Below are 22,066 nucleotides of genomic sequence, written 5' to 3' on the forward strand. Positions count from 1 at the left end.
TGGTTAAGACTGGTAGGGAAACGACCTGGGGAGAATAGGTCGGAGGCGTAAATGGAAAAGGAGGCTTGCATAGATGTATTGGTTCGTATAATTATGCTATCTTCCCACCGCGCTAGTGTCCATTTCCAGGACTGGTGGGGTTTGGCCTGGGTAGAAGCAGAGAAGGTAAGCGTGACTATTAAAAGGGAAACAACGCTCGGGTAGGGGTTGGGATCACCGGTCCTCCCCCTGGACGACGGGGAGGCGGTCAGGATCATTCTCATCATCTTGCTGGTCATCTTGCTGATCATCACCAGCGTTGAAGCTTGGGTCTCTTGTGTCATATTGGGGCTATAGGTTCTTCCCTGTTAAGGGAGACAAGCTAGTAGAGTGATACACCCTACAACGCACAAATATGTTATAGCAAGCAGGATTCTTTCTAACGGGTTCCAATCTTTTGGGGCAACGCTTGCTAATCCGGCTGCAAACAGCAAAGCCAAAAGACCAATTAAGGAAAGCCAATAGTAATTCAAGTGGTAATTCATGTGGTTAGTGATGGGATAAACCTGTAAGCAGGACTTCTTTCCACTTCCGGTTGTGTGCGGACTGGTTGTCTCCGGATGGGTTATAGCAGGAGTTATTGATGTGCTGAAAGAGAAAAGAAAGACATTTTTCTCAGGGAGCGGCTTCTACCCTGGAAAGGTTATTATTAAGAGGAGGGGAAGGAAGTGTCTCAGGGGTTTGTTTCGGCAATGAAGAATTAATATGTTTTATCAGCCGTTCTGGAAGCCAGCGAGGACCTTCCCTCTTTTGATCATATATGCAAGCAGAGCCTCGTCCCCAAATAATCACGGGGTCAGGTCCATTCCATTCTGACGTTAAGGGGTCACGCCACATAACCTGGTTGCTGCATATGGTCTACCAAACTGTGGAGTGGCAGGTGGTTGACCTTTATTGGGACAGTTCCTCTTAATATGTCCCAGCTGGCCACAATGAAAACATCCTCTGGGCTTCATTTCTAGTTCTTTAGATTTCTTTGCAGACACTTGTAAGGAGTTGGCTAGCATGGCAGCTAGACCTGCATTAGTTAACGGGCTGCCAGCATCTCTGCAAAGCCGAACCCAGTCCGTCAGCTGTTTTCCTCTGTTTTGTGCTAAAATAACTTTACATTCTTTATTACACTGTTCAAATATCATTTGTTTAACTACAGTCTCTGCCACCCCTGGATCTGAGAAAATTCTCTCGGCTGCAGTCTGCATTTTGGCTACAAAGTCCACAAAAGGTTCTGTGGGGCCCTGATGAATATTACTGAGCGAGGCTTGAGCCTCTCCCTCACCTGTCAGCTTTTTCCAAGCTCCCACGAAACAACGGAAGATTTGGGCATAGACCTCTTGAGGGAACCGCGTTTGATTTTGGGCATGGGCTCCCCTTCCTAATAGCATGTCTGTATTCCACGCGCCATGTCTTCCCGCTGCGTTCCTAGCCGCTTGTTCCTCAGCTAACTCCTCAAACCACGCTTTCCAATCTATAAATCGGCCTGGTGGCAAACAAGCACGGGCTAACTGAACGATATCTGCGGGCGTATGATTTAGGGCGGAGAGGTTTTCAACCATGTTCAGGGTATAAGGGGCATTGGGGCCGTACTGATGGACGGCCTGCCTCAGCTCCTTCAAAAGCTTGTAATCATATGCTTCATATTGATTGTTGCCTTGGTGGTTAATAATAACCGGGTACATTTCTGGGGGTGGTTCTGGCTCAAGTGGTTGGTACCCACCTAGTATACCGAAAGGCCTAAAGGTGAAAGAGGGGACCCATTTCCAGAAATGTCTCCCACCACTACCTAATGGCAAAGGGTCCTGAGGGCCTGTATACTCGGGCGGGGGGTGCGGCAAAGGTTGCCCCTCCCCTGACCGACCCATCGGGGTTTCCGGGTCTGGCAGCAAAGGATAATTACATTTACAGGGCATGGCCACTAGAGGGAGCTCTCTGCAAGGTCCTTTGGTGGGACCGCCCAGGGCGTTAGTTGGGAGCTGGGGTGTCCCTGGGGGTGCAGCGGTAGACATTGGCGGGGCGGAAGGCCGCACGGGTGTGGCGGGAGGCTCCTCCCACTCAATTAGCGGGGATGCTTCCGCCTTCTCGTCAGTACCGCTATCTGACTCTGAGTCAGAGTCACTGGACTCCGGCGGTTTGCCCTTACAGGAGCCGTCCGCTGACGAAACTGACTGGGTTTCTTGGAGCGCGCACCGTGCTTCTTGCAAGGCGGAGGACGGACTTAGGCCTGTAGCTGACTCCAGCTCAAGGACCGCGCGGACGGTCTCCCATATAGGGACTAGAATTGGATCCAGACAAGCGCCCGTCTGACGCGCCCGGTCTATATCGCGACCAAGCTTCAGCCAAGAGGGCAGACTGAGGCTGCCGGTGGAGGGAAACCAAGGGGCAAAAGTTTCAACATCATCGAGAAACCTCTGTAGGGAGCTTTTCTTAACTGAAATACCCCTCTGCTTCAGGAGGGTTTTTAAAGGAGCCAATAAAGGTGAACTTCCAGACTGCCCCATGCTTGCAGTCGGCACTGTACTTTAACCACTCGGAGAGCGCTTCCGAGTCCCCGGGACCGCCTGAGAGCCCACGGGCCCTAACTCTCACGTAAAAGAAGCACTCACCTTCTCGCGCTGATCAGGCGCGGGAAGTCCGCTGCGGTTAGCTCAGCTGGCTAGAGCTTGGTGCTGATAACGCCAAGGTCGCGGGTTCGATTCCCCGTATGGGCCACCACTTGTCCGGCGCCTTCTCGCTCGGTCCCACGCGTTCTGTCCTCGGCCGGCAAGGAGAACAGAGGGAAAGAGGGAGAGACACAGACAAACTGACACTTGAGGCACACAATGGCAGTGAATGCAAGCCTTTTACTGGAGCCAGGAAGAAAACTTTCTCTGTTACATATTCCACGCGAGGCCTTACACCCCGTGGGAGAACAACCTCTATGCGGCCGTCAGGCACGGCTCCCTGTGGGCTGTCTCTCCGAGGCTAGCCCGGGCAATTTCTTATATGCAATGATTACAACCAATATGCTGGCACTACGTAAGCGTGTACAATAGGCTAGCAGCAACCGCTGCCCCATGCGTCATATGCGGAAACGGGATGCAGGCGCCATCTTGGCTCACTCGATGGGCGGGGGTAACTCTAGAGCAGGTCGCGGCGCGTCCACTAGGCCCTAACCCGGAAAGCGGCTCTCCACAATTTAGGACAAAACTACTTTCTTCCTCCTTCAGTGAAAACATCCCTCATACCCTCTACATTTAAGTCACCAAAACAATCCTGGAAACCATTCTAAGCAAACATATCACAACATACTATTACCATTAAAATTAAACTTGTTAGAATAATGCCAGATACTCAAAATATTTTAGTTAATGCATTATTGAAATAGTAATACACATTTTTTAAAGAAGAATTAACAACATATGTAAGTATTAATTTGGACAGCTAAGTGGTTTAAAAATATATAAGAATCTTTATTAGTAGATAGAAGAGTTCCAGGTGAGAGGGAAAGAAGGAAAATGTTGCATACACAGTGCAGTCATATTTGATCTCAAAGTTAAGAATTCTGAAATACAAGATTTTAGTGTGTTTTTTTCCTGACTTGATGTTGTAGTATTATGGCACAAGATGAATGACTTTACATTGCAATGAGAGGTAATGGTTCAGCCACAAAACTAACCAGATTGTCATGGTGAAACATATAGAATGTTATTTATCTTATAAATGAATTCACTGGAATTTTCTACTTCTTTTTTATCCAGTTAAAAAATCATTCCATTTACAAACAAAATTTAGTGGGAACTCAACTAATTCTGAGTAAAGAATGCAAGATCAGATTATAAATTGCTCCTGGGTACTCAGCAATGTTCTCACATTCTTCTGATCTACTAATTATAGAGTTACCTGGGAGGATCTTGCAATAAAATGTATATGTCAATAACTTCATTATGCTTCATAAACTAAACTTAGTCACTGTGCTGATTTGAATCTATTACGTTCCCCACCAAATCCCTTTCTTTTAATCCAGTCTTTTAGTGCAGACTTTTTATGAGTGGAATATTTTGATTAGGTTCTTTCCATGGAGATGTGACCTACTCAACTGTAGGTGAGAACTTTTAATTAGTTTTTTTTTTTTCCATGGAGATGTGACCTCACATATTTAAGGTGGGTCTTGATTAGTTTACTAGAGCCCTTAAGAGAGCTGAGGGTCTGAAACAGACTCAGACACTTGGAAATGCAGACAGAAAGATGTTTGGAGATGCTAAGCTAAGAGACAAAGCCCTGAGTTTGTCTTGAAGAAGCTAAGAGAGGACCCCCAGATGCTTAGAGAGAAACACACTGGGTGAACAAGCAAGGATGCACAGAGGCTGAGAGAAAGAAGCTAAGAGAGACAGAAACTCAGAGACATTTTGGACAAAGCCATTTTGAAACCAGAACCCAGGAGCAAAGAACCAGCAGGTGCCAGCCATATGGCTTCCCAGCTGACAGAGGTTTTCCAGATGCCATCAGCCTTCCTTCAGTGAAGGTATCCTCTTGTTGATGCCTCAATTTGGACCCTTTTATGGCCATAGAACTGTAAATTTGTAACCCAACAAATCCTCTTTATAAAAGCCAAACCATTTCTGGTATTTTGCATAACAGCAGCTCTAGCAAACTGGAACATGGCCTAAGTAGGAACTATATAAATATATATACACTCATGCATATACATACATACAGAAACATATATTACATACTATATAGTCTATAAAGTATTTTATATCATGTTATATGCTATGACATATCCCTGTAGTTTCATCAATGAGAATTTCTGACTAGTTTATTAAAATGTTTATTTTTGATTATAAAAATGTAAGTCCATTGTTTGATATTAGGAAAATACAGGAAAACATAATGGATATAAAAATAATGTGCAACTCTACCAAGGTTATCAAATATACAAAAAAAAGTATCTCTACTCTAGTCATAATTGTTAAGTGCATTACATATATACCCTTCAAAAACAGCAGCAACAAATTATGATCAGAGGGAATTTTGTCTACTGTAACATGATTTTTATGTCATTTAACAGTACATGGTGAGAATTTTTAGGTTGCCATTTTTAGAGGGTGATGCAGAAGGAAGAGAGCTGAGAATGCTTTTGAGTTCCGGTTCTAAATTTGACCAAGCAGGAGAAGTTCTTAAAAGTTTAGGATGCTCTCTTTGAATAACAATATTTGGGTTGCAATAACTTCTCTATTTTTTCCAATTGTGTCATGCATATTGAGGAATGTTAAATATGATTAGTCTTTTCACAAAAAAATTGGTTGTGATTGGTGATCTCATCTGAGGGAAGGTGGAAGCCTCCCCTTTCTCTTATATATCCTATACTCAGAGTTTTCAGTTAGCTGGTATACATCAGAATGATTGGAAACAAAACTATATTTATGAAAAATAATTTTATTTAATCTTGATTTTTGCAAAATTATAATTATATATATTTTAATTTTAGTGTAATTGTATGACAAAATTGATAACCTAATGTGTTTCAGATTTACCTTCATTTCACTTTCAGACAAAAAGTATAAGTAGGGATGTATTTTTGCAAAAATGTTAGAGGGTTATGAAAATTTTCCAAAGGCGCACTCATAATATTTTAAAGTTGAAACATTCTCATTTGCAGCACCTATTCTGTCACATTCTTCCTGATTTTCTCTTCTAACAGGGCCAGATTCTCATTTGTCCTCATTTCTTAATAGCTTCACAATAAGATTCATCCGGTCCTCCAACATAACTTTCATGAACTCTTGCACTTGTTGAAATATTTGCACTCTCACAGTGCAACCAATATGCATTATATTTGCAGTGTACTTAAGAATGTTTTCAATGTTTTATACTCAGCAGGAGACTGATAAAGTAGTTGACAATTATAGCAAAATTGTTAGCCAAGTATTTGTTACAAACTGGAAGCCTATATAGGTTAGAGTCCATTTAGATCTTATCTAAGTTGGTTCTGTAATTAAAGTATCAAAAATATTGTTTCATAGCCTCTTTTAGCATCAAAGAATGGGCTTCAATGCTGTGGGAGCCCCCGGCCCAGGGCCTTCTCTAAAGGCCTTGAAAACTGTGCACACAGCAGCTTGCATGACCTAGATCAGTTAATGTTTGACCTACTCTCCTTGTAAAATCAGGCCTCCTGCACTAAATGTAATCTATAGCTTACCTCCCTCCTGAGACTACCTCCCTCCCTTTGAAACTTCCTGTGATACTATTATCTACAAAATAACCTATAATCTTCTCCTCTTCCGTGTTGATTACAACTGATCCCTCCCTATATTCACAAGACACCCATTGCCATGCTTATGCTCTCACACTCATTGGAATATCTTTGTCCTAACTCTTATAAACCACTCCCTAGCAGCCCCTGCTTTTGCAGAGTATCTTCATGTTGAGCTCCTGAATGTGACTGACTTCCATTTCCTTGTAAGTCAGCCCTGAATAAAAGCTGATTTCTCAGACTATGCTTGGTGTCTTCTTTAGTCCTTCAGCTGCAAAAGCCCCCTTGGACCATGGCAAACATTTCAGTACATTCAATGTTATTTTCTGACTAAAAGATATATAATCTGTGATGAAAGTTTATTCAACACTTACAAACAGGAGAATTGTGGAAAAAACAGATTCTTCTTAGGGAAAAGAAACTAAAAGTCTAATGACTTAACAAATAATAGAAAGCTTACCCTCAAGAAAATATTTTGTTTTTCAATTTTTGGTTAAAATTTTGCATCCAAGAGCAAGATTTCATGTTTATACTTTTTTCAGTTCATTCCTCTTTTAATAAACTATACCACAGATTTATTCTTTTAAGTTATATCTGTGCAACCATTAATAAACAGTCCTGCAAGAATGCATACAATTACCTCAATTTCACAAATGAAGGAATGGGCAAAATAATAGAAGGAATTTATTGATGAGTGACAATGCTTGTAAGCCCAACTCAAATGGTTTAATCCTGCAGTTGAGAAAATCCCACAGCTAAAGGGGAAGTATAGCAGAGAACATGGCAAATGCTTTATAGCCAAATCAAGAATCCCAAGCAAGACATCAATACTAGGAAAATCAGATTATCAATTACCATTCAATGTGGAAACCTGCTACCATAAGCAAAATTTGGAGCTCTGTATTTATTACATTAAGTCTTTGTGCCGCATCAGATTTATTCGACCTCTAAAGTTCCATAAAAAAGATGGATTGTTCTTTTTCAAGTTGAAAAATATCCTTTTTCCTTCCTTAAGCTTTATCTTTCACTATTTAAGTGATCTGGGTGTTATTCACTGCATCATTCATGTAAATCATTGGAGGAATTTAAGTAAGATTATTGTATTTCAGAGTGGAATAAACAAAGGTTAATCACAATCTCAAGTCACACTTCTAAGGATGTAATTATTTTGAAACAGTTCTATCCTCATATACACTCTACCTTCTATCAGGTAGTCCATATTACAGATGAAGCAATGGTGGATTGTTGGTTTTTGTATGTGCACTAGCAAAGTGATTAACTGTAAGACTTCACCCAAGTGAAGTCTGTTTTTCTGTTCTTGGTTTTGACTAGTCTACTTTAAATTCCTATAGTTGTTTTGGTATGCTCAGCATGCTAGTTTTTGTCTGTTGCAATGTCAATGCCTATCCCACTTAAAATTTTGTAAATAAGGTAGTTTCCCTCTTCAAGAATCTAAAAGTGTAGCTAGTGATCACTTGGGTTTGTAGAACTTGCTATTAATCCTTATAGTGTCACTGTATTTATTTTCTTTCTCTTTCTACTCTTTTGATGCCTTCATCATGTAACTTCTTTAAAATTTTCATATATATCTGTGATTTAAGAACCAGTACTGTGCTTTCATCTGTTTCTCCTTTTGATAAACCTTTGCTTGCCATGAGGTTTAACATTTTTCTCATTTTGCACTTATCTCCTTTCCCCAAAGGCAATCCTGTAGGTGGGTCAGCCTGGTATCCATAAGGAAAACAGAGAAAATGTCAAAAAACAAATGCCCCCTCTTGGGTACTTCCTATAGCCTCATTTTAAAATGTCCACAGATTAAACATCTTAATAGTATTCCTATATCAGTACTTTCTCCTTTGGTTGCTTAATGGCTAGTATTTGATAATGTTGGCAAACTCATTTATTTCCTCTCCTTAGTCTTCAATTTCTCTATCTAAAATGAGAGTGTTGCCCTAAAGTTTCTTTCAAGTCTGATATTCTACAGTTCCATGATTTTAACCATTAAGATATGTGTGTATGTGCATGTGTGCATAATGCAGAAAAATTAATTTTATATTAGATATTACAGGTTTTCATCCAGATGGTTAGCATGGTTTGTTTTCCAAACACCCAAATGTTTGCTGAAAATAAATGCCACACAGAGTACAGCAGAACCAAATAATAGGATCATAAAATGATAGTTCCCAGTTTAAAATTGTTTACACATCCCTGGATTGACAAATTAGAGAAAACTCTAAATTGTTAAATAGGAAAATTAGCCATATTTCATAGAAGCAAAAGGAACTATTTCCCACCAAAATACTTTTAAGATGGACATTTTCTAACTATAACTGGAAATACCAAATCTGGTTGTAATATGCCACAGGTCATGAAAATATAACTCAGTATATTGGCTGTCATGGCTCAGGAGGGCTTTTGTAGCCAAAGGACTAAAGAAAGCACCATGCACATTCTGAGACATGAGCTTTTATTACAGGGCTTACCCACAGGGTGGGGAAGTCAAGTCACATTGCCCTGAATTCAGGAGCTTCTCTGAATGGATTCAGGAGCTGCTCTGAATGGTGGCAAGTTCAGAGCTCAATGTGGAAATAGTCTGCACTTAGGGTGGGGGGGGTGGATAAACTGGTTATAACAGCTTGACATTCCAATGGGTATGGAAGCATAAGGCAGGGAGCAGGGGGTGTCCTGCAATGTAGAGGGGATTGATTGCAATCAACAGGGATGAGGGGAGGATTATAGATTATTTTGTAGATAACAGTTATCTAAGGGAGTCTCAGGGAGGAGGTAGTTTCTGGTATAGATTACATTTACCGCCTGCTATTACAAGGAGAATAAGTCAAACTTTAACTGTCCTAGGTCAAGCAAACTGCTGTGTGCAGTCTTCAAGACACTTGGGGCCCTGGGACTCCCACAGTCCACCCCCATGCAGCAATTTTTATTGACCACAGGACAGACATTGAATCCATAATTCACAACAACAATACAGTGAACAGCAGAGCATGAGTAAACCAGATCATATGGACAGTAATTTTATTAACAAGTGGCACCATGGCCAAGTTAAGGAATTAAACCATTTGAACAAAGGATCATCAGATAAGTGTTCAATATTTTGTATATGATCTTGCATGTGATTAAGAGCTTGTGTTACATTTTGTGAGTTATCAGGTACTTATACACAACATTGAATATTAATTAAAGCAAGGTACTGCCTTCAGCAGTGGTTAAATATCCAGAGCCATTCTGTTTTGTAAGATCACTTTCCTAAGTTGTGTAGTTTCATCATTAAGCAATGATATTGCTAATTTTGACTCACTGAGTGCTTCTGCAGTGTGGTTAGCTAAAGCAGCTATATGTTCTTCAGTTACTATGGTGGCACCACCTGGGGCTAAAATAGCTAGAGGATAAAACTAACAAGGCAATCTGCTTTATTCTATATCTAGTTTTTACCATTTCCAAACTTTGACCACAGAAATAAATTTCCCTTTCCTCTCTTTCTGCAACTTTCTATATCCATACATGTTTGTCCTAATTTTCTCTTTTTCTTTATTCTGAAACAACCAGTCATTTGAGACAAAACTACTTTCCTTTTCCTTTTAATACAAAACATCCTTTATAACTCTTATACTTAAGTTACCAAAACAATTTCAGAAACCAGTTTCAAGCAAACATTCTACGGCATACAATTACCACTAAGATTAAAACTTGTTAGAAAAATGCTAAATATTTAAAACACTTTAGTTAATGCATTATTGAAAGAGTAATATACAATTTTTAACAATAATTAGTAGCACATGTAGAAACAATATATAAGCTGAGTTTCCATTAGTGGATAGAAGAGTTCCAGGTCAGGGTTTTTTTTTTTTTTTAATGTCATACTTTCTCCCCCTGAGGGGAGCCCTTCCCTTCAGGGTCAGATCTACAGTTAGTTTGGGTTTGCAAAGTTGTGCATATAGTTCCCTGGGGAATGGGGGTCCCAGATGGGAAATACAAATAACCTTTGGTAATACCCCATGGGCTTAGGATTCTTAAAAAGCATGGCTTCATGGGCCAGAACCAGAGTCAATTGACTTTATTTTCCCAATTTCTAGTGTTTGTGGCACAGGCAAGAGCAGATTATTACTGCTGCCTCACTGCTGGTTGAGAGTAGCTGGCCTGCTTATTTGAATTCATAAGGCTTGCACGGGCACTGTGGTTACCATGTCCTCAGAAACAGGAGCCGCTGCTTTGGGTCTGTAGTTAATGCTGGTAGAGTATCAAGTCCATTGTTGTAGGGAGTTTCTATCATCCTTTAAGTGTTCCCTTAAAAAGCCATTCATTATTTCAATTAACCCAGCTCCTGTGGGATTATAGGGCAAGTGAAATGTCCAAAGGGCATTATTTTCTGTAGCCCAGGCCTGGGTTAATTGCCCAGTGAAGGGGGTTCCCCTATTGCTGTCCACATGTGTGTGGACCCAGAAAAGGCACCTAATTTTTCTAAGCTATGTATGGTAACTGGTTAGTTGGCCTTGCCCACTGGGAGGGCCAGCAGCAGACCTGTAGCCATATCTACAGTGGTGAAGGTATATTTTGCCCCTTTGGACAGAGGAAGGAGGCAAATATAGTCTACTTGCCACCAGGTAAGAGGGATCTGGTCTTGGATGATGGGTACAAGTCAGTGAGGAAGAATTCTGGGCCACTGCAGTGATCAGGAGGGGCTAGCATCCTCCACACCTTTTAACTCATGTTGGGTGATAGGCAGCTGAAACTGCTGCACCAGCTTCCACAGGGTCTGGTACCCTCAGTGCCCAGTTTTCCAATGTAGCCATTCAGTCAACTCATGTATCATTGGTGTTCAGCTGCAGAATTTTGCTAGGGCATCTGCTTCTCCATTACCTGGCAATGAGTTAACATTATGGGCAGAAATATTGAAAGCAGTTACCTTACATTTCTGCAGGCCATACAGATATCTTCCCACAGTTTCTTCCCCCATAGGGGGTGGTCGACCACCATCTATTGCTCCTGCTTCCACATGGCCATCCATACTGTTAGGACTCAATATGCACCCCAATTATCTTAGCAGATAGTCAAGGTGTCTCCTGGTTCATGGACAATTACCATACAGCCCACAGCTCAGCCCACTGGCTGCTTTGCAAAGCTCCAGTCTCCCACCAGATGATGTCAGTACATGGCTGGACAGTCACAGCCACCCAGGTAGCATGTTGCCCAAGTGCCAATCCATCAGTATACAATGCAGAGACAGGTATACTCCCTTGTCCATCAAGGGTGGCCATGGGAGGAGTCACCTCATGAGGATCAACAGGAGACAGGGCATGCTGCTCTTCCACATGGGAGACCGGTCCTAAAATTTCATGCATATCTGCACTCACAGGGCTATTCTTAACAATTTGACATTGTAGGACATATGCTTTCCATTTTGTCAGTGTGCTTAGCTGAGCAGTCCCTGAATAGGGCTTATTTATAGTCTCCTGTGTCCAGCCCTGTATGCGTGTGGTTACCTGTAAGGTCACTGGGCACCTTTGAGTTAGACCTTTGACTTGTAACAGAAAATTATAAGCTGCACACAATGGTTTTTCCAATGGGCTATATCTGAGTTCTGTTCCCTTCCAAAGTTGGAACCAAAATCTAATAGTTACACCTTTAGCCTGTTGCCTTTGTCACAAACCCCACCCAAAGCCAATATTGGGACTGGCCACATCCAATTCACAGGATATGTCAGGACCCACCCCCCTTAAAGCCTGTGCTTGTGTGACAGTTCACTTACCTTTTATAAACACAGCCTGCCACTGAAAATCCCATTCCCATGCTTTTCCTTTTCTAGTCAGGGTGTACAAAGTTTTAAAATTTTTAAATGGAGTATAAACAGTTTCTGACAACCTAATAAACCAAGAAAAACTATTAATTGTTTAGGAGTTAGCAGTGTAGGACAACTTTGTATTTTAACAACAACAGCTAAAGGAATTGCTTTAGTTTTACCCAACCAGACAATACCCAAGAACTTGATAGAATGTCAAGGTTCTTGCAATTTGCTGTGATTCATTGCCCATCCTTGACATTCAAGGTGGGTTGCCACTGTGTTAGCAACAATTCCTAGTTCTGGAAAAGAATTACTGGTTAGCATGATGTCATCATTATGGTGCCTTTTCTTTAAATCTTGTGCCACCAGTCCGTGGCAGATGGTGGGACTGTGGAGGCATCCTTGTGAAAGCACAGCAAATAACTATTGTTGGTTTTCCCACATGAAGGTGAATGCAGTCTGGCTGGAGGGATCTAAAATACTAAAATAAGCTTTAGCAAGGTTTAATGCAAAGTGAAATTGGCTTAATTGAATACTCATATCCTGCAACAAGGTAGCTACTTTAGACACAGCTGCAAAGGAGTTACTAAATTAAGTTTGATATAATTAATAGTCATTTGCCAGGTACCATTAGTATTTTTCATTGGCCATACAGGGCTATTAAATGACCCTGGTAATTTATACTGATATATTGCTATAGTACATCTGGGGAAATGCACCTTTTGTTGGACCAGAGGACACATTCTTACTTTCCTCAGTTTTAATTTCCCAGTCAGACAGGGGCTCATCATCTTTTGATGAGGAATCAACAGGGTCCCATACCTTAGGGTCCCAGTCAGGGGGAAACTAGGGTATGCCTAACTTGCCCTTTGGGCAGCTTATGCCATCTTACTCTAGTGTACTGGCTTCCAATATTTCTAAACTTTTATCCAGAGCACTCTCCAATTTTGCTTGGGTCAATTGCATATCCCTTTTGAACTTCAATTCTTCTAAGTGGCAGACTGCCACATCAGCCATTAAGGCCTTTTCTGTAGCTGCACACAGAGCCTCCAAGAACAGCCAGTTTACTGTTGCAGCAGCCTGGCAGCTTTCCTTTTTCTCATGACATCCTACTAGTCCTGTGGCCTGTTGTGTGAGGGCTATTCATCCATCTGGGTAGTCATATGCATCTCCATACTCCCCCAACAGACCCTATTCATCTAGGAGGGTAGCCACTCCTCCCCATACAGGTGTTGCAGGCCACCCCAGTATCCTGCCTGGGGACTTCCCCTTTCCCTTCCCCAAGTTCATGTCATCAGTGGCTGGGATTTCTTTAGTCTCCAGGTTGGCATGCCAATTGTCATGGCCCAAAAGGGCTTTTGTAGTCAAAAGACTAAAGAAAGTACAGACATGTTCTGAGACATGAGCTTTTATTATGGGGCTTACCTACAGGGTGGGGAAGTTGAGTCACATTGCCCTGAATTTGGGAGCTTCTCTGAATGGATTCAGGAGCCCCTCTGAATGGTGGTGAGTTCAGAGCTCAATGTGGAAATAGTCTGCACTTTGGGGAGGCTGAATAAGCTGGTTATAATGGCTCAACATTCCAATGGGTATGAGAGCATAAGGGGGGTGTTCTTGCAACATAGGGAGGGATTGATTGTAATCAACAGGGCAGAGGGGATGATTATAAATTATGTCAGGGAGTCTCAGGGAGGAGATAGTTTCTGGTATAGATTACATTTAGCACCTGCTATTACAAGGAGAATAAGTCAAACCTTAACTGTCCTAGGTCAAGCAAACTGCTGTGTGCAGTCTTCAAGACATTTGGGGACCCAGGGCTCCCACATAGGCTTATTTTGCTCACTCCACAGTAACAATGGTATTCACACACAGAATACATTTATTTCCAAAAGGCATTTTCCCCCTGCTTGCACAACTTCATGATGTAACTGAGAAGTTAGAATTTAAGTGATGATTATTATTACTGAATTATTATATAGCTATTCCTTTTAACTTTCTGATATATTAGAGTAAACAGAGGTAAATACCTGAAATCTCTGAACTGTAATCCAGCAGCCCTGATCTCTGATAATGATTATAAAGCCTTTATCTTGTGCCTTTGTGATTATTAAAACCTGTTACTCCCTTTATCTCTTTTTACTTTAGAAATGGATAGTCACAAGAACAAACCCCCTAATGCTAATGGAGGAATTTGAATCAACCCAGATCTACCTACTGACTTAGTTCTAGCACAGTTTCTCCTTTACATTTGTAAATAGTCTTTGCCAATACTTGCTATGGAAATGAAAAAAAAAAAACAAAAAAAAAAAAAAAACATTTCCCATCCCTTATATTTGCTGTTGAAATGGTAATGACTCCATCTCCCTTTGTTAGAATCCATAAAAACCTTGAACTCCTTACCTAGAAGGGGCACTTCCCAAATCTGGGTTCATCACTGGCATGCCCAATAAACAGTCACACTGAACAGGGCTGAGGAGAAAAAAAATGGTTTATTTATGTTGGTGGGGGGACTGGAGAAGATTTCCCAAATCGGTATCCCTGAAATGATTTTTCAATTGGCTCTTAGACCCCTCAGAGACAAAGAGAGATTTTTGTTTTAGATAACAAGTAACAGAGGTCTGGAGAAATTTCAGTTACTTCCTATTTCCATCAGGATTTACAACCTTTGTGACACCTGGGAAAGTTGCCTCCAAGTCTAGAGAGATTAGCTGAAAAAGATCTGGGAGGTCTGGGGCAATTGATGGAAGCTTATTCAAATCTGGGTGCAGACTTTACATTTATGTATTGCTGAAAACTTTACATTTACATAGGGCTCCTTTGTGAGACTAAGAGCTCTCATTGCAGCCTGCTTACAGCTTTGAAGCTGAACATTTAAAGTCTACTATTACAATTTCCAGCTAGCTTGCAGTTTTAGATTAAAAAGTTACTGTTACACTAAAACTCAGGGAGATGGATTTTTAGGCTGATAGGCCATCTGGTCTCCTGCTTCACACCTAGCAATAAACTCTTTCTTTCTTTGAAACCCCAGTGTCACAGGAATTGTTAATTTGAATGCATTGGGCAGAGAATTCACTGCTTTTGTCCAGTATCAATGATAAAATGATAGTATTCAAAGAAATATTCAAGACTGATTTTGTGTTTTAAGCACATTCATAGCACATGGACTGGGAACACAATAAAACTTAATTAAAATTATTAATTTTGCAGAACTCTTGAAAATATATGAAAATAGTATACATTATATGCATAATTTAGTCTAATCATACACATCATTTGCAACAACATTGACATATTCTTAAAATCCTCAGAGGTAGAGCATAGCATATGACACCAAATCTTCTGTCAATTTACTGCAACTAATAAAGGTTAATGATAAATTATGAGAATGCATTTTAAGGTGGGGAATAAAGTGAAGCTTCAAAACACTAGAACAGTTTTCTCCCTGAAATTGCTTTTGCAATATGATCTTGAAATCCTATGCATCAGAAACTCTCTAACATGGAACCACTAAATCTGGTATGCAGGCAGTTTAATTGTGGACTTAACATTTCTATCATGTAAATGGAAACTTTTATTATATAAATCAGAGGATAGGGCAAATTCTATGAGAAATAAAAATTTTACCCATTTGCTTTTTAAACAGACATCTTAAATAGAAGAGTCTCACTATAAGATGGTTCCAGATGAGAATTCAGGCTTGGCTGATAGCTTGATTTGGAGCCTTGTGACACCCCAAGCAGAGAACCCTGGTAAGTTGTGCTCAGATTTATGGTCCACAGAAAATGTGAGAAAAATAACTGTGTGTTGTTTTAAGTCTTTGAATTTTTGGCAAGGTTTTATTCAGCAATATATAACTAAAATGGTGCATGCAGTGAATCGCACTGCCTGGGTCATAGGCATTGGTTAAATTGTTAATGTCCATCAATAATTATCAAATTTCTAGAGTGTCTCTGTGTTGGCACTTCTGTCTTCAAATCACTTGTTTATTTCAATCTTTCTATTAGGAGTCTTAGTATACCTAAAATATGTTTAAAAAGAGAAATGTTAATATAGGCACAATTTACTACTGGAAAAATATTGGAGAATATTAGCACAACAATATGTCAGTTTGGCACAAATAATCATTAGATATTGTCTTAATTTCCTGGATGCTAGTCCAAATATCATACAATGGGTTGGCTTAATCAAATGAATGTATTGGCCCATGGTTTCACTAGCTAGACAGCTTGCTCCCTGCAAGGGTCAGTATCTTCTGGCTGGTCAGCAATCTTTGGGGTTCCTTGACATTTCTGTCATATGGCAAAGCACATGATGGTGTCTTCTAATTTTCCTTCCAGGTTCCCTTAACTCTAAACTTCTTGTTACTCCTCCTGGCTTCTCCTTCCATGTCCAATTTCTTTTCCTTACTAGGACTTCAACCATATTGGATCAAGGCCAATATTCATTCAGATTGGCCACACCATAAGTAATAAAACTGTCAAAGTTCTTATTGACAAATAGGCTCATACACACAGGACCTGAGGTTGGGACCTGAACAGGCCTTTTATGGGGTACATGAGTCAGTCCCCAACAGGTGTAAGAAAGGGATAAGTTTAGTTTTCACATAGAGACAGCATGAAATAAGGAAAATGGAGGCAGAACCAGCTTAAACAAGCCCTATGGTAAAAGGAAGAAAGAAAATCTATGCTAGCTCCTTATATGGAAAAGTAACCATGGTTACTGGAATGTAAAGAGATATGAGGTAAAATCAGAGGTGAGAACTCACAGCAAAAAGAAAAAAAAAATTTTTTTTAAACTAAATGAACTCTCTGGGATAGGCTGATCAGTTCAAAAAATCAATAATGAGCTAGTTGGCTCTCTGGGACAGGCTGTACAAATTAAAATCTCAAAAGATGAATTAGTTAGTGTTCTCGGATAGGCTGTAACCTCTGTAGTACCCAGTCAATGGGGAAACAGGGGAGGGACTTGCGAATTAGAAGTAGGAGATTTAAAGATCGCCATTCTCTTCCTCTGGCGCGCCAGCCTGCCACATGTTTGGCTGGACGCCCTATCTTGCAAGATTGTAAATAAATTCTTTTCTCCTCCAGAATTGAGTGAGCGTTTATTCCCTTACAGGTACCGCTTTATTTCCGACAACAGGCGTCATAGAAAATTCTTAATGAGATGATTAAGTGTAACCACCACTAGCCTATCTTGGGTGCCCAAGAAACTTGGCACTCAGCAGCCTGTGTGACCTAGGCCAGTTAGTGTTTAATCTACCACCTTTGTGTCCTGACAAGAATATGCAGCTGAACTATGTAAACCAGATAGCTTACCTCCCTTCTGAGCTCCCTTAGATATTTTCAATCTTATTGAAATCTGCAAAAAACAACCTGTCCCTTCCTGCAAAACATAATCAACTATGAGAATGTCTTTGTCTAGAAAGTCCTTAAAACCAGCTTGACCAGTTAGCTTGATTGCATGGTCAATTTCCCTGCTGAATACTGTACCCACCCAGTGAAGAGAAAAGCCATTTGATTTTTTGCCTCCCTGTAGGTAAGCCCTTAATAAAGATCATGTTTCAGAATTTGCCTGGTGTATTCTTTGCTCTTTTGACTGGCAAAGCCCCCTTGGGCTGTGACATCTGGTGAGCCAGCCAGGAGACCAAAGAGACCCCTATTTCTGCAGACATGAACCTCTGGAAGGGAGAGACCCTGGGGGGGGGTACCAGGGTGGTCTGGGACTTCAATGTAGTGAGGAGTAGCTACCTTCCTGGATAAATAGGGCCTTCCAAGGGAATATGGAGGTGTGTACACCACCCTGGTGGGACTAATAGATATCCTGCAGGAGGCTGCAGGAGCCTTGGGATTCAGAAAGAGAAAAAGGGCTGCCAGAGTGTGGCTGTAGTGGGCTGGCCATTGTTAGAGGCTGTATGTGCCAATACTGAAGAAGCTTTAGCAGCAAAGGTGGCTGTATGCTGCCTGGAGAATGACCTAAAACAGCAAAGAGATATGAGGCTGGCACAAACTGAGTTAAAAAATGCTTTAAATGAAAGGTTAAAGCAAGTAAATGAGAATTTGGCCATGCTTGCATGCCATTATGCCAAAGTGAAAGGGTGCAAGCTGCATAAATTGCAGGTTAGATGCATTCTAACTTCACCTGACTGGGACCCCAAGATGTGGGATTCTGTGGATTTCTCCTGCTCAGAGGAAGAATCCCAGTTGGACTGGCAGGTGGAGGAAGAGCCTCAGCTCACCCATCCTCTGGTTCAATGAAAGTTAAATCAGAGCAGCCTGCAGGTCCTCTTTTTTTTTTTTTTTTAGTTATGCATTCATCACCACAATCCATTTCTGAACATTTTCCTTACATCAGAAAGAATCAGAATAAGAATAAAAAAATAAAAGTAAAAAAAGAACAGCCAAACCATCCCCCCATCCCACCCTATTTGTCATTTAGTTTTTATCCCCATTTTCCTACTCATCCATCCATACACTAAAGGGAGTGTGATCCACAAGGTTTTCACAATCACACTGTCACCCCTTGTAATCTACATTATTATATAATCATCTTCAGTAGTCCAGACTACTGGTTTGGAGTTTGGTAGTTTCAGGTATTTACTTCTAGCTATTCCAATACATTAAAACCTAAGAGGTGTTATCTATATAGTGCATAAGAACGTCCACCAGAGTGACCTCTTGACTTCATTTGAAATCTCTCAGCCACTGAAACTATTTCATCTCATTTTGCATCCCCCTTTTGGTCAAGAAGATATTTTCAATCCCATGATGGTGGGTCCAGATTCATCCCTGGGAGTCATATCCTGCATTGTCAGGGAGATTTAAACCCTTGGGAGTCAGGTACCACATAGGGGGGAGGGCAGTGAGTTCACCTGCCAAGGTGGCTCAGTTAGAGAGAAAGAGGGCCACATCTGAGCAACAAAGAGGTACTCAGGGGGAGACTCTTAGGCACAATTATATGCAAGTTTAGCCTCTCCTTTGCAGTAATGAGCTTCATAAGGGCAAGTCCCATGATTGAGGGCTTGGCACATCAAACTTCCAGTCCCAGTGTTTGTGACAACATCAACACCAGTCCAGGTGAGGAAGTCCAACACTTCCTGCAGGTCCTCTTGAGTGAAACGAGATTGAAGAAGAGCTTGTGTCTGGTGAGCCAAAAGTTCTTGTCTCATAATGGGACTTCTCTGCAGCAGAGCTAAGGAATATCAGGAATCAGTATAAACAAAAGCCTGGTGAGTCACTGGTGAACTGGTTGCTATGGTTATGTGATGGTAGGGCAGACAACACTCTGCTCACTGGAAGGGTGGTGAGTAAGTTAGCTACCATTTCTAATCACCCATCCCTAGTCCAGCAGCTGTACTTGCTTGGAACTAGCATGGGAACCCATTCACCTTTTCAGTGGCTAATTAGGCAATACAAAATAGTGTGGCCACAGGAGGGGGACTTGCCCCACACCCCACTTCAGTGGAATTTTATAGAGGAGCTTCAGAATATAATGTGGGCAGACCTCATAGCAGCCAGCACAGAAATAGAGAAGATTGCTTGGCAGCCAAATGCTGTGTTAGTTAAACTGTGGAGTAAATTGCCTAAAGAACAAAGGTTCACTAAGCAGGAAATTCAAACTTCAAAGAAAAAGGCTGCTTCAGGTTACCAGGCATGTGGTATGCTAACAGAGCCTTCTGCCCTGCCAGAAGCCCCATTTCCCCTGGATAGGGGGGCCTGAGATCCCCAAATAAGACTATTTATGGGGGACATCAGGAAATCACATCCACCATAAAGGAATTAGAGAAAGTGGGCATTATTGCTCCCACTCATAATCCGTTTAACAGTCTGGTTTGGCCAGTGAAAAAACCTGATGGTATTTGGAGAACGACTATTGATTTTAGGGAATTAGACAAAGTAACTCCTCCTTTGTTTGCAGCTGCACCAAATATAGCTACTTTGCTGCAGGATATGAGTACTCAATTAAGCCAATTTCACTTTCTGTTAAACCATGCTAATGCCCTATTTAGCATATCTTTAGATCCCTCCAGCCACGTTGCATCCACCTTCAGATGGGAATGACAAAAATGGACATTTTCTGTGCTTCCACAAGTATACCTTCAAATGTGGAAACTTCCAGCAGAGCCTGACTACTCTATCAAGTTCTTGTGTATTGTGTGCTTGGGTGAAACTGTATTCCTTCAGCTGTTGTTGATAAAATACAAAGTTTTACTTCTAAACAATTAATAGATTTTCTTAGTTTATTACATTATTGGAAACTGTTTATACTCTATTTAGTATGAATTTCAAAACCTCTGTATACACTAATTAAAAAAGGAAAAAAACATGGGAGTGGGACATCCCCCAGCAGGCTGCTTTTAAAAGGTCAAAACATGCTGTGGCACCAGCACAAGTTTTCAGGAGGGTGGACCCCAATGTGCCTTGCAAATTGGATGTGGCCAGTACAGACATTGGTTTTGGGTGAGGTTTGTGGCAAAGGCAAAGGCTAAACATGTACCTATCAGATTTTGGTCACAATTATGGAAAGCAGCAGAACTCCAATATAGCCCATTAGAGAAGCAATTGTGTGCTGCCTGTAATGCACTATTACATGTAGAGGGGCTAACTCAAAAGTGTCCTGTCACCCTATGAATGGCAATACCCAGACATGGATGGATCCATGACACTAGAAGCAAGACCCATTCAGGAAGCACTCAGCTGAGGACATTGACAGAATGGAAGGCTCACATCTTCCAGCACAGCATTTTTAACAACAGCCCTCTAAATGCAGAAATGCATAAAATTCTAAGGCCCATCCCTTATATAGAACAACAGTTTGTCCCACTACCCACTGGCCCTCTAGAGGTGGCTCCTCCTCTGATGCCCACCGTTGACAGAAAAGAGAGTATACCTGACTTGGCTTGGTATACTGACAGGTCAGCACATGGACAACTGGCCACCTTGATGATGGTGGCCATCCAGCCCAGTGCTGACACCATCTGGTGGGAGACAGGAACTCTGCAAAGCAGTCAATGGGCTGAGCTGCAAGCTGTATAGATGGTAATTATTCACAAACTGGGAGAAGCTTTAACTGCACAGATAATTGGGCAGTTAACCAAGACCTGACAATATTGATGGTCATATGGAAACAAGAAAACTGGATGGTAGTCAGCAACCCCCTGTGGGGGAAGGAAATGTGAGAAGACATCTGAACTGCTTGCCAGAAATGTCAGGTAACTGTTTTCCATGTATCAGCCCACAGTGCTAATACCCTGCAGTTAACATAGAGGCTGATGCTTTGGCAAAGATCTGCAGCCTGACAACAATGACTCAGGAAGCAGCTGAATGGTTGCACTAAAAGACTGGGCACTGAGGATATCAGACTTTATGGATGCTAGCACAGAAGTTCCAACTGCCCGTCACCCAACAGGAGCTGAAAGAGGTGGTAGACACCTGCCCTTCCTGGTTTCTGTGATGACACCAGATGATCCTGCACCAGCTTGGGCACAAAAAGATCTCCATTACCTGGTGGCACATAGACTGCATTGGGCCACTCCCTCTGTCTGAGGGTGTGAGGTATGCTTTCACAGCCATGGACACAGCCATGGAACTTTTGCTGGCTTTTCCTGTAGGGAAGGTCAACCAGTGGGCCACCATATGTAGCCTAGAAAAACTAAGTGCCTTCTTTGGGCATGTGGACAGTGACAGAGGGACCCCATTTACCAGACTGCTAACACAGATTTGGGCCCTCAAACATAATGTTCTTTGGCTTTTCACCTGCCTTATAACCCCACCATGGCAGGATTAATAGAAAGAATGAATGCCCTTTTAAAGGAGCATTTAAAGGATAACAAAAGCTCCTTACAGCAATGGATTCAGCAACTGTATCCAGCTCTGATCAACATCAACTCTAGGCCTAGGAATGTGGCTCCTGCCCATGTGGACATGGTAACTGTTAGGCCCATTCAGGTCTTATGAATTCAGATAAAGTGGCCAGCTGCCTTCAAGCCACTATGGGGCTATGACAGA

Source organism: Choloepus didactylus, chromosome X, assembly GCF_015220235.1.
Source record: "Choloepus didactylus isolate mChoDid1 chromosome X, mChoDid1.pri, whole genome shotgun sequence".
In the NCBI taxonomy this organism is placed as follows: domain Eukaryota; kingdom Metazoa; phylum Chordata; class Mammalia; order Pilosa; family Megalonychidae; genus Choloepus; species Choloepus didactylus.